Source organism: Scyliorhinus torazame, chromosome 24 (assembly GCF_047496885.1).
Source record: "Scyliorhinus torazame isolate Kashiwa2021f chromosome 24, sScyTor2.1, whole genome shotgun sequence".
Lineage (NCBI taxonomy): Eukaryota > Metazoa > Chordata > Chondrichthyes > Carcharhiniformes > Scyliorhinidae > Scyliorhinus > Scyliorhinus torazame.
The window spans coordinates 40,445,089-40,459,616 of NC_092730.1; the positions used below are offsets into that span (position 1 = coordinate 40,445,089).

A 14,528-nucleotide genomic window follows, 5' to 3' on the forward strand; every position below is an offset into this window, starting at 1 on the left:
CAGGATTCGAACCTCCGCGGGGAAAGCCCAATGGATTTCTAGTCCATCGCCTGAACCGGCATAGTGGGGAGCACCGCGGTGTTCCCGGTGGTTAACCAGCGTTCGATTACCGGCCATTGTTGCGCCGATTTATTTAGAAATTTATGCGAGCTGGTCAATTTCAAAATAAGAGAACAAAAAGATCTAACAAATGACAGGCAAAAATAAATTTGAAGCTTTGTTATCATCGATTTTCACAATTCTGGTGCCCGGTGAAGTTAATATGAACGTGACTGAGGTTGTGAAACTATCCTGACAAATAAGAAAATTCAGAGCGAAAGCAGAATGAGAAAAAGGAAGGTTCTTCTGTCATGACACAGACATTTAATCCGAATACATTGAATGAACAAGAACTTCAAATTGATACTTAGACTGACATCGTGTTCTGCAAACAGATTGCTCCAAACCGAGTAAAGATTTCGGATCATAGCCGCTGCGAGTAGGATTCGAACCTACGCGGGGAAACCCCATTGGATTTCGAGTCCAACGCCTTAACCACTCGGCCATTGCAGCTGAGCGCTCGTTTGTAGAAAGCATTGTAAAATGTACTCCAGGTATTCCAGTAATGCAATGAACGGTGTCCCAGTCTTTATCTGGGAAGGGTAGAATTAACATGGAAAAAGACCATGAGATTTGGGGCAACGCCTTGAGCTGCACGAAAATCTCACCTTCCATAACGCACTGTTCTACTTTTGTGTCACAATATCAGTTGCAAAGGAAATATGCGATAAATTGATGTTTTTTGAATGGACCAGTACATAACTTCCCAGTCTCGGTCAAAATTAAAGTAATGGAATCGAAGAATCTTACAACACAGAAAGAGACCTGCGCAGACCGAGTGGTCACGTGATGACTGGGTTATCAGGAAGTTCCACCAGATTTCTGTGTGAAGTGACCGCAGCAGGTCTACCACATGGACTCAACGTTAAATTCCTCGACGTCAGACGCCGTTTCCATCCGCTGCAAAGAGGAAGCTGATGTTTTCACCCTGTCAATAATCACTGTCAATATTTCCATTTCAGTTCTGTTTTTGATGATACCCTTTTTCCCAGATCACAGAAAATACACGGAAAGCTCCAGCTGCCGGATATGGTCATTTTCGATGTCGCAAAAGTCCTTCACATTGCTAGCCGTGAAGATTCATGGAGCATCATCCTCAAATTTAGCTGCTCACGGGCATGTGTCACATCCTCTGCCTGTTCGGCAATCACATAGAGTCAGTGATCCTCACCAAGTGAATCAACACAAACCCGGCTCAATAAGAACTGCAGACAAACAAAGGGTGCGTCATAGCACCAATTTTCTTTTCCATTTTCCACACTACAATATTGTACCTGTCACCCAGCAACTTCCCGACAGGCCTGGAGATAATCAAAGGAACGACAGGAAATTGTTCAAACTACAATCGTTTTCCTTAGAAAGTCAAACACTATCTTCAGACATTGAGCTCCAGGCTGGAGGCAAAGTTTGTGTGGTTGTTCAATCAGAATCTCAGAATCAAGCAGATTCAGCACGGCTTTATGAAGGGAACGTCATGGACGACAGATTAATTGGAATTCTTTGCGGCGTTAATCACCAGGATAAATAAAGGAGACCCAAAAGGTGTAATATACTTGGATATCCAATAACGCGTTCGACAAGATGCCACACATAAGTTAACTTAATGAGATAAGAGACCATGGTTTTCTGGCTAATATATTCGGACGGTCTCCTTGGATTTTATTTTGTATATTGTCACGTTCTCCAAGGTACAGTGATATGTATTCTTCTGCGAGCAGCTCAACAGATCATTAAGTACATGAAAAGGAAAGAAAATAAAAGAAAATACATAATAGGGCAACACATGTTACACAATGTAACTCCATAACACCGGCATCGGGTGAAGCATACAGGGGTGTAGTGTTCATGTGGTCAGTCCATAAGAGGGTCGTTTAGGAGTCCGCTAACAGCGGGGAAGAAGCTGTTCATGCGTTATCTCAAACTTCGGTATCTCCTGCCCATTGGAAGAAGTTGGAACAGTGAGGAAGCCGGGTGGGAGGCGTCTTTGATTGTGCTGCCCGCTTTCCCCAGGCAGCAGAAGGTGTAGATGGAGTCAATGGAGGGGAGGCAGGTTCGTGTGATGGACTGGGCGGTGTTTACGACTCTCTGAATTTTCTTGCGGTCATGACTGAGCAGTTGCCATAACAGGCTGTGATGCAGCCAGATAGATTGCTTTCAATGGTGCATCTGTAAAAGTGGGTAAGAGATAATGTGGACATGCCGAATTTCCTTAGTTCCCTGAGGACTGGATAATATCCCAAACTTGTATCCTGCTATTGTCACCTTGCTCCACCACCTTGTTCTCTTCACAAAACATCAGGAATCTCAGACCAAATCTTCAGACATTTGATTCTCTCTTCAACCAACATCTTGTCCCTGATTAAGTCCACCTTGGGAAGAGGGGCTTGACATTCCGAGATCCCCTGCAGACAGCCGGTTGCTGTTGATGGATCAAAAGAGGCCTAAACCCTGAAAGAAAGCCTCTCTCACAGTCCTGTGAGCATGTCTCCATTAGACGGCGCAGTCACAACCTGCAGAATACCTAACGGCATAAAGGTCCCACTTTCGATCCCTGCCCTGGGTCACTGTCCGTGTGGAGTTTGCATATTCGCCCCGTATTTGTGTGCGTTTCATCCCCACAACCCAAAGGTGTGCAGGGTAGGTGGATTGCCCCTTAATTGGAAAAATGAATTGGGTACTCTAAATTTATATTGAAACAAAACACTGAATAGATCCTCTGGGAGCTGGACTCAAATCAAATGGGGAATATCCGATGAATTTCTGGTCGAAAGATTTAACAACTGGATAACGTCAGCTGACATCAGCAATTGTGTTAAAATCCCTGTTGATATTCCACAGGAAAGGGAAGGAGAATTTGCAAAAGACAGATATCCCGCTGTTATGGAGGAAGTTCTCATTCTTACACATGGTCAAAGGGAATAAGGCTCGGCTGAGATTTGAATTTAGATTTTTCTTTAGGGAACAGACACTTTAACGTACTAAACTACAGTGTGTGAGTATGTTGAGCTAATCACAAGGGAATGCTGGAAATAATTTACTGATCTGTAGTATCTGTGCAAAGAGAAATAGTTACCATTTCAGATCCTGACCTTTCATTGGAACGACCTGTTCCTCTCTCCACAGAAGCTGCCGGATCAGCTGAATATTTGCAGCATTTTCTGTCTTTGTTTCGGGTTTGCAGCATCCACAGTATTTTGCTTTTGGGCCTAAGGACAATGAGTTGTCCTTCCTGCTCTGAGGGTTATTGCAGCTCTCTGGATGTGATTATCGCTGATTATCCATCTCTGGGATCTTTATGAATCATTGAACGATTTATCGTGAGCTAGTACCATTTACTGCATTCAGGAGCAGCATTCCCTCTCAGTGAGCAGGTCACACTCGTTGCAGCCGCCTGCTGCCTGTGACCAGCAACAAAAGCAATTGCAGAGACAGACTTAGATTATCATCATGGGACAAATAACAAAAATAATAATCGCTTATTACCACAAGTCGGATTCATTGAAGTTACTGTGAAGTCGACACATTCCGGCACCTGTTCGGGGAGGCCAGAATGGGAATTGAATCCGCGCTGCTGACTTTGTTTTGCAGAACAAGCCAGCTGTTTCGACTACTGTGCTAACCCGGTCCCTCAATACAAAGCCCGAGAGACAGGATCAGAGGGAAGGTTGTTTTTCTGCAGTGTGGACTTCACTCCAGAACAATGAGAAAAGCATAACATGAGAGTTGAATGTGGTAAAGAGACGTTTCTTCACACAAAAGGTAACGGAAATTAGGAACTCGCGCCGAACAAGCCAGTGAAACTCAGAGTCAACAATATAGTTTTGAATATTTCACATATTTTTAACAAGCTCTGGTCTGATTGTTTCTGAAATCCTGTAAGGGAGCTGGAGTGAAGATGCAGCCGAGCCCTAATTCAATTTAAATAAAGAGTGGAACAGTCTCGAGGGGCTGAATGGCCAGCACAGTTTGTTTGTTCCTGGGAATACAACAGAATATCAAGAGAAACAGTTGAAAACACACATTGCATTTCATTCATAGAGTCATAGAACCATACAGCACAGAAAAGGCCCTTCGGCCCGTCACGTCTGTGCTGCTCAAAAACAACCACCTAACCATTCTCATCCCATTTTCCAGAACTTGGCCCAAAGCATTGTGTGCCCTGGGATGGCAAGTGCACATCTAAATACTTCAATATTATGAGGGTCTTTGCTCCACCATCCTTTCAGGCAGCGGAAAAACATGTTTTCACAATGAAATATTTCACAACAAACACTGCAATCAGAATCTGAATAGGGAGAGAGGTCATCTTGTCCTCTGTGCCCTATTAATAAAGCCGAGGATACCGTCTGCTTTATTAACGGCTCTTGCAACCTTTTCTACCTGCTTCAATGATTTATACACTTGTCCATCCATTTCCCGCTGTTCCTGCACACACTTTTGGAATTATATCCTTTATTTTATATTGCCTACTTGTGTTCTTCGTACAGAAATTAATCACTTCATTTCTTGTCTGCCATATGTTCTCCTGTTGCACCAACAAGTCGATGTCCTTTCAGTGTTCGACGGTGTTCAGAATTCCTGGAACTCTTTTCACAACCACAGGCCGGCCCAAAACATTTCAGACAATAATGTTCTCTTGAAATGTACTCTTTGAACTGTGCAAATTGCTGAACTTTTGAACTGCCTGTTGGACAACATCGGAAATTCCCATGTGGGGATGGGCGATTGCTGTGTGGCTCTATGGCGCAACGGATAGCGCGTTGGACTTCTGGTTGCTGTCGTGGTGAGACGTTTAATGGTTGTGGGTACGATTCCCATGAGAGTCACGTTTTAAATAATGTTTTACGAAATCAGTCACGGGTTGATCAATGTTCCCAGAGGACTGCCGCCCGGAACTTCCTTCCAGAAAGGTTCCTCCAGTCACTCCCCCACTTTCTCATCAGAACAACGTCACAGAAGAAAACACACCACCTTCACAGAACGACCATTCAGCAGGAAAGTAAAATATGTGAACTATGCTGACCCGAATCAGTCTGCTCAAACGTGAGTTCTTGTTGAAAGAAAAATTGAGGAAGTGAATAGTTGACTGGCAACCGCAGGGCAGTAATGTCGTAGCTCCTGGTTTAAGGAGCAGAGTGCTGCAGCGGAATGATGGGCCATTACCCCGAGTACGAAGAATCGAGGGTATTCCCTGCTATTTACAATCACCCTCACAAGAAAGCAAACAGAAACAACGTTCCTGTTTGCTTTACAGCAAATACCTATCAGAATCCTGCTTGCAGTCGCATCCCGACAGTTGTCCCAGGAATGAAGCAGACAGTATTACAATATTGTAAAGGTAAAAAATGGGGAACCACAGAGAAAATGCTGTAAAAAGGGATGGGTGAGTAAATTTGCAGATGACACTAAAGTCGGTGGAGGTGTGGATAGTGCGGAAGGATGTTACAAGTTACAGAGGGACCATAAGACCATAAGACATAGGAGCGGAAGTAAGGCCATTCGGCCCATCGAGTCCACTCCACCATTCAATCATGGCTGATTTCAACTCCATTTACCCGCTCTCTCTCCATAGCCCTTAATTCCTCGAGAAATCACGAATTTATCAGCTTCTGTCTTAAAGACACTCAACGTCCCGGCCTCCACCGCCCTCTGTGGCAATGAATTCCACAGACCCACCACTCTCTGGCTGAAGAAATTTCTCCTAATCTCTGTTCTAAAGTGACTCCCTTTTATTCTAAGGCTGTGCCCCCGGGTCCTAGTCTCCCCTGCTAATGGAAACTACTTCCCTACGTCCACCCTATCTAAGCCATTCATTACCTTGCAAGTTTCTATTAGATCTCCCCTCAACCTCCTAAACTCCAATTAATATAATCCCAGGATCCTCAGACGTTCATCGTATGTTAGGCCTACCATTCTTGGGATCATCCGTGTGAATCTCCGCTGGACCCGCTCCAGTGCCAGTATGTCCTTCCTGAGGTGTGGGGCCCAAAATTGCTCACAGTATTCTAAATGGGGCCTAACTAATGCTTTATAAAGCTTCAGAAGTACATCCCTGCTTTTATATTCCAAGCCTCTTGAGATAAATGACAACATTGCATTTGCTTTCTTAATTACGGACTCAAACCTGCAAGTTTACCGATAGAGTATCGTGGACTAGGACTCCCAAGTCCCTTTGCACTTCAGCATTATGAATTTTGTCACCGTTCAGAAAATAGTCCATGCCTCTATTCTGTTTTCCAAAGTGCAAGACCTCGCACTTGCCCACGTTGAATTTGAACAGCCATTTCTTGGACCACTCTCCTAAACTGTCTAAATCTTTCTGCAGCCTCCCCACCTCCTCCATACTACCTGCCCCTCCACCTATCTTTGTATCATCGGCAAACTTAGCCAGAATGCCCCCAGTCCCATCCTCTAGATCGTTAATATATGAAGAGAACAGCTGTGGCCCCAACACTGAACCCTGCGGGACACCACTCGTCACCGGTTGCCATTCCGAAAAAGAACCTTTTATCCCAACTCTCTGCCTTGTGCCTGACAGCCAATCGTCAATCCATGTTAGTACCTTGCCTCGAATACCATGGGCCCTTATTTTACTCAGCAGTCTCCCGTGAGGCACCTTATCAAAGGCCTTTTGGAAGTCAAGATAGAGAACATCCATTGGCTCTCCTTGGTCTAACCTATTTGTTATCTCTTCAAAGAACTCTAACACGTTTGTCAGGCACGACCTCCCCTTACTAAATCCACGCTGACTTGTCCTAATCCGACCCTGCACTTCCAAGAATTTAGAAATCTCATCCTTAACAATGGATTCTAGAATCTTGCCAACAACCGAGGTTAGGCTAATTGGCCTATAATTTTCCATCTTTTTCCTTGTTCCCTTCTTGAACAGGGGGGGTTACAACAGCGATTTTCCAATCCTCTGGGACTTTCCCTGACTCCAGTGACTTTTGAAAGATCATAACTAATGCCTCCACTATTTCTTCAGCTATCTCCTTTAGAACTCTAGGATGTAGCCCATCTGGGCCCGGAGATTTATCAATTTTTAGACCTCTTAGTTTCTCTCGCAATTTCTCCTTTGTGATGGTTACCATATTCAACTCTGCCCCCTGACTCTCCTGAATTGTTGGGATATTGCTCATGTCTTCTACTGTGAAGACTGACGCAAAGTACTTATTTAGTTCCTCAGCTATTTCCTTGTCTCCCATCACCAATTACCAGCGTCATTTTGGAGCGGCCCAATGTCTACTTTTGCCACCCGTTTGTTTTAATGTATTTAAAGAAACGTTTACTATCATTCCTAATGTTACTGGCTAGCCTACCTTCATATTTGATCCTCTCTTTCTTTATTTTTCTCTTTGTTATCCTTTGTTTGTTTTTGCAGCCTTCCCAATCTTCTGACTTCCCACTACTCTTTGCCACATTATAGGCTTTCACTTTTGCTTTGATGCATTCCCTAACTTCCTTTGTCAGCCATGGCTGCCTAATCCCCCCCCCCCCCTTCTGATAACCTTTCTTTTCTTTAGGATGAACCTCTGTACTGTGTCCTCAATTACTCCCAGAAACTCCTGTCATTGCTGTTCTACTGTCTTTCCCACTAGGCTCTGCTCCCAGTCGATTTTCGTCAGTTCCTCCCTCATGCCCCTGTAGTTAGCTTTTTTTAACTGTAACACCTTTACATGTACATAGATGACTGCAGCTCTGGGCGGAGAGGTTGCAAATGGAGTTTAATGCAGAAAAGTGTAAGGTGATTCATTTTGGAAGGAATAACAGGAAGACAGAGTACTGGGCTAATGGTAAGGTTCTTGGCAGTGTGGATGAGCAGAGAGATCTCGGTGTCCATGTACATAGATCATTGAAAGTTGCCACTCAGGTTGAGAGGGTTGTTAAGAAGGCGTACGGTGTGTTAGTTTTTATTGGTAGAAGGATTGAGTTTCGGAGCCATGAGGTCATGTTGCAGCTGAACAAAACTCTGGTGCGGCTGCATTTAGAGTACTGCGTGCAATTCTGGTCACCGCTTTATAGGAAGGATGTGGAAGCATTGGAAAGGGTACAGAGGAGATTTACCAGAATGTTGACTGGTATGGAGGGAAGATCATGTGAGGAAAGGCTGAGGGACTTGAGGCTGTTTTCGTTCGAGAGAAGAAGGTTAAGAGGTGACTTAATTGAGGCATACAAGATGATCAGAGGATTGGATAGGGTGGACAGTGAGAGCCTTTTTCCTCGGATGGTGATGTCTAGCACGAGGGGACATAGCTTTAAATTCAGGGGAGATTGATATAAGACAGACGTCAGAGGTAGGTTCTTTACTCAGAGAGTAGTAAGCGTGTGGAATGCCCTGCCTGCAACAGCATTGGACTCGGCAACACTAAGGGTATTCAAATGGTCATTGGATAGACATATGGACGATAAAGGAATAGTATAAATGGGCTTTAGAGTGGTTTCACAGGTCGGCGCAACATCGAGGGCTGAAGGGCTGTACTGCGCTCTAATGTTCTATGTTCTATGTTCTAAATCTCAGCTGCTTTGGCAGCATCTATGGGGAGAGAAAAGAGCTAACGTTTGGAGTCCAGGTGACACTTTGTCAAAGCTGGACACGAAACATTATCCAGTAGTACCACACAGAGGGGCAATATAGATATATAACGATAACCAGTAATACGTCACAAGGGAGCAATAAAGAAATAAAACATTATCGAGGAATAAGTCACAATAGAAACTGAGTGCCCAGCTTCCCCTCTCAGACGGATGCGGACAATCCAACCAGCCAGACTATATGCAACAAGGGAAGAAGGATTTTACCCGGAGTCCTGGGATCATTATTAATTCCTCAACCAGAGTCACTGAACAGGCTATCCAGTCATTCACTGGGCTTTTACCTGTGGGATCATTCTGTGCGAATTTAAGAAGGAATGTCTTGTGCTGAGATCGCCGCTTCCCCATTGAATGGGAGGCATTTGATCTTCGTGGGTTGAACATTTTGCTGGAGAAATGTAACCTCGTGGAGGAAAAGTCAATATCAGGAGGCGGATTCGGATCCACACCTTCGACCGCTCGGCCATCCTGACGCGTTGTGGCAAAAGATATGCTCCGTGCAGAAATCGATTTAAATTCCGCCTTCATCGTCATTTCATTTCAAACTAGATGTACTTTTACGATTTTTGAACCCCAGCCAGAGGCCTTTATCTGAGTGCCATCCGAGCCGCTGGTGGTTAAGGAGCTTCTCATTGCTGCATTCGTCAGTTTGCCCCAATCAACAAGGTCCGAATTCCCGCTCTACCTGTTCCTCACACGAAGGTATTGAGAGTCTAAGATCTAAGCGACGTGAAGGATCCAATAGGAAAGTTGCATCCTGGCGACTGGAATCTCTCTCCACAGCTGATTTCACAGACAAGTAGCCGAAGGCGCCCTCCAGTGTCCAAACAGGAGAAATTCCATCCAGTAGATGCGGCAGCAGACGATTCTGGGAGAAGTCAACTGAGTCACCACGACTGTACTGTGGGTAGCTGAAAAACAGGTGTCAAGGAGCGGATCAGACTGAAAGCAAAACTTTGATACTAATAAAGGTATAGTCAGAAGTACAGCTGGGTGACACCAAACTGTTGGCTTTTCGTATGAGTGAACGTATAAATCGCAGAGAATGGTTTCAATCCATCGACCTCTGGGATATGGACCCAGCACGCTTCCGCTGCGCCACTCTGCACCTCGTTGAATGCCTCTGGGCTTGGACTTGAGGCAAAGTTTAAAGAAATTAGTAACAGGTTGATCAATATTCCCAGAGAGGTGAAACTGCCGCCACGAACTTCCTTCCATGAAGGTGTTTCCAGTCACTCCCCACTTCCGCATCAGAACTACGTCACAGAAGAAATCACATCCCCTTCACAGAACAACCATTCAGCACGAAAGTAAAATATCTGAACGATGCTGACCAGAGTCAGTGTGCTCAAACGCGTGTTCTTGGTGAAAGAAAAAATGAGAAAGTGAATAGTTGTGTGGCTACCTCAGGGCAGTAATGTTGTAGCTCCTGGTTTAAGGAGCAGAGTGCCGCAGCGGAAGCGTGCTGGGCCATTAGACCGAGGTCGAGGAATCGAGGCCATTCTCTGCAGTTACATTCACACTGACAAAAACGTAAACATAGCGCACGTTTCTGTTAACTTTGCAACAAATACCTATCAGAATCTTGCTTGCAGTCTCATCCCGACATTTGTCCCAGGAATTAAGGAGACAGCATTACAACACTGTAAAGTTCACAAACAAAGATCCACAGAGAACATGATGTAAAATCTCCAAGCAGGAGGAAGTTGATCCAGCATTGACCCTTTGTCAGTGCTGGACTCGAAGCGCTTTCCAGTAGTACCCCACAGAGGGGCAATATAGATATACAACGATTTCCAGTAATACCTCACAGGGGGCCAATGAGGAAATACATCTTTATCGAGCAATGAATCACAATAGAAACCGAGTCCCCAACTTCCCCTCTTGGACGGATGTGAACACTCCAACCAGCCAGACATTTTCCCACAAGAGAAGACGATTTTTCCCCGGAGTCGAGGAATCAATATTTATTCCTCAACCAGAGTTTCTGTGCAGATTATGCAGTCATTAACTGGGCTTTTGCCTGTTGCGTCTTGCTGTGCGAATTTAAGCAGGAATCTCATGTCATGAGGTCACCGCTTCCCCATTGAATGGGAGGTACTGGATCTTCCTTGAGTTGAACATTTTGCAGGAGAAATGTAATCTCTTGGAGGAAAACTCAATCTCTGGAATGGTATCCGAAGCCACGCCTCCAGAGGTGACGGCGACCTTAACGCAGCGCCTTAGATCGCTCGGCCATCCTGACACTTTGCGGCCGAAGAATTTCTCCGTGCACAAATCGATTTAAATTCTATCTTCATCGTCATTTGATTTGAAACTAAATGTTCTTTTACTATTTTTGTACCATAGCCAGAGTCCTGTATCTGAGTGCCATGCATCTCCAAGCCGCAGATGCTGAAGGAGCATTTTATCGCTGCATTGATCAGTTTGCTCCAATCAACAAGGACCGAATTCCTGCTCTACCTGTTCCTCCCACGAAGGCATTGAGATTCAAAGATCTGAGCAACGTGCGGTATCCAATTGGACAGTTTGGGAACTAATTAAACATAATAACTTAATTATAATTTAGAGGATATCTAAGTGCTAGGAAACAGATAGTTGACAGTAACTTTGAAATTTAAAAAAAGTATTTATAAAAAAAAAAAGACAAATTTTAATTTTAATTAATTGACGCAATGTCAGTTAGAGGGGTGCTGTGCTCTGACTGTGAGATGTGGCAGGTCCGGGAGGCTTCCAGCGTCCCGGATGGCTTCATCTGCAGAAAGTGCACCCAACTGCAGCTCCTCACAGACCGCATGGTTCGGTTGGAGCAGCAATTGGATGCACTTAGGAGCATGCAGGTGGCGGAAAGCGTCATAGATCGCAGTTATGTAAGTGTGGTCACACCCAAGGTGCAGGCAGAGAAATGGGTGACCACCAGAAAGGGCAGGCAGTCAGTGCAGGAATCCCCTGTGGTTGTCCCCCTCTCGAACAGATATACCCCTTTGGATACTGTCGGGGGGGATAGCCTATCAGGGGAAAACAGCAGCAGCCAGAGCAGTGGCACCACGGCTGGCTCTGATGTTCAGAAGGGAGGGTCAAAGCGCAGAAGAGTAATAGTTATAGGGGACTCTATAGTCAGGGGCACAGATAGGCGCTTCTGTGGACGTGAAAGAGACTCCAGGATGGTATGTTGCCTCCCTGGTGCCAGGGTCCAGGATGTCTCCGAACGGGTAGAGGGAATCCTGAAGGGGGAGGGCAAACAGGCAGAGGTCGTTGTACATATTGGTACTAACGACATAGGCAGGAAGGGGCATGAGGTCCTGCAGCAGGAGTTCAGGGAGCTAGGCAGAAAGTTAAAAGACAGGACCTCGAGGGTTGTAATCTCGGGATTACTCCCTGTGCCACGTGCCAGTGAGGCTAGAAATAGGAAGATAGAGCAGACAAACACGTGGCTAAACAGCTGGTGTAGGAGGGAGGGTTTCTGTTATCTGGACCACTGGGAGCTCTTCCGGGGCAGGTGTGACCTGTATAAGATGGACGGGTAGCATCTAAACCGGAGAGGCATAAATATCCTGGCCGCGAGGTTTGCTAGTGTCACACGGGAGGGTTTAAACTAGTATGGCAGGGGGGTGGGCATGGGAGCAATAGGTCAGAAGGTGAGAGCATTGAGGGAGAACCAGGGAATAGGGACAGTGTGGCTCTGAGGCAGCGCAGACGGGGAGAAGTTGCTGAACACAGCGGGTCTGGTGGCCTGAAGTGCATATGTTTTAATGCAAGGAGCATTACGGGTAAGGCAGATGAACTTAGAGCTTGGATTACTACTTGGAACTATGATGTTGTTGCCATTACAGAGACCTGGTTGAGGGAAGGGCAGGATTGGCAGCTAAACGTTCCAGGATTTAGATGTTTCAGGCGGGATAGAGGGGGATGTAAAAGGGGAGGCGGAGTTGCGCTACTTGTTCAGGAGAGTATCACAGCTATACAGCGAGAGGACACCTCAGAGGGCAGTGAGGCTATATGGGTAGAGATCAGGAATAAGAAGGGTGCAGTCACAATGTTGGGGGTATACTACAGGCCTCCCAACAGCCAGCGGGAGATAGAGGAGCAGATAGGTAGACAGATTTTGGAAAAGAGTAAAAACAACAGGGTTGTGGTGATGGGAGACTTCAACTTCCCCAATATTGACTGGGACTCACTTAGTGCCAGGGGCTTAGACGGGGCAGAGTTTGTAAGGAGCATCCAGGAGGGCTTCTTAAAACAATATGTAAACAGTCCAACTAGGGAAGGGGCGGTACTGGACCTGGTATTGGGGAATGAGCCCGGCCAGGTGGTAGATGTTTCAGTAGGGGAGCATTTCGGTAACAGTGACCACAATTCAGTAAGTTTTAAAGTACTGGTGGACAAGGATAAGAGTGGTCCGAGGATGAATGTGCTAAATTGGGGGAAGGCTAATTATAACAATATTAGGCGGGAACTGAAGAACATAGATTGGGGGCGGATGTTTGAGGGCAAATCAACATCTGACATGTGGGAGGCTTTCAAGTGTCAGTTGAAAGGAATACAGGACAGGCATGTTCCTGTGAGGAAGAAAGATAAATACGGCAATTTTCGGGAACCTTGGATGACGAGTGATATTGTAGGCCTCGTCAAAAAGAAAAAGGAGGCATTTGTCAGGGCTAAAAGGCTGGGAACAGACGAAGCCTGTGTGGCATATAAGGAAAGTAGGAAGGAACTTAATCAAGGAGTCAGGAGGGCTAGAAGGGGTCATGAAAAGTCATTGGCAAATAGGGTTAAGGAAAATCCCAAGGCTTTTTACACTTACATAAAAAGCAAGAGGGTAGCCAGGGAAAGGGTTGGCCCACTGAAGGATAGGCAAGGGAATCTATGTGTGGAGCCAGAGGAAATGGGCGAGGTACTAAATGAATACTTTGCATCAGTATTCACCAAAGAGAAGGAATTGGTAGATGTTGAGTCTGGAGAAGGGGGTGTAGATAGCCTGGGTCACATTGTGATCCAAAAAGACGAGGTGTTGGGTGTCTTAAAAAATATTAAGGTAGATAAGTCCCCCGGGCCGGATGGGATCTACCCCAGAATACTGAAGGAGGCTGGAGAGGAAATTGCTGAGGCCTTGACAGAAATCTTTGGATCCTCGCTGTCTTCAGGGGATGTCCCGGAGGACTGGAGGATAGCCAATGTTGTTCCTCTGTTTAAGAAGGGTGGCAGGGATAATCCCGGGAACTACAGGCCGGTGAGCCTTACTTCAGTGGTAGGGAAATTACTGGAGAGAATTCTTCGAGACAGGATCTACTCCCATTTGGAAGCAAATGGACGTATTAGTGAGAGGCAGCACGGTTTTGTGAAGGGGAGGTCGTGTCTCACTAACTTGATAGAGTTTTTCGAGGAGGTCACTAAGATGATTGATGCAGGTAGGGCAGTAGATGTTGTCTATATGGACTTCAGTAAGGCCTTTGACAAGGTCCCTCATGGTAGACTAGTACAAAAGGTGAAGTCACACGGGATCAGGGGTGAACTGGCAAGGTGGATACAGAACTGGCTAGGCCATAGAAGGCAGAGGGTAGCAATGGAGGGATGCTTTTCTAATTGGAGGGCTGTGACCAGTGGTGTTCCACAGGGATCAGTGCTGGGACCTTTGCTCTTTGTAGTATATATAAATGATTTGGAGGAAAATGTAACTGGTCTGATTAGTAAGTTTGCAGACGACACAAAGGTTGGTGGAATTGCGGATAGCGATGAGGACTGTCTGAGGATACAGCAGGATTTAGATTGTCTGGAGACTTGGGCGGAGAGATGGCAGATGGAGTTTAACCTGGACAAATGTGAGGTAATGCATTTTG

General features: G+C 45.6%; 1 non-coding gene across 1 annotated transcript; it reads right to left on the minus strand.

The window, feature by feature from the left end:
- Positions 1 to 470: 470 nt before the first annotated feature.
- On the minus strand, positions 471 to 552 carry trnas-cga (transfer RNA serine (anticodon CGA)). The gene has a single exon. It is a non-coding gene; the product is annotated as a tRNA-Ser (tRNA).
- Positions 553 to 14,528: the final 13,976 nt, after the last annotated feature.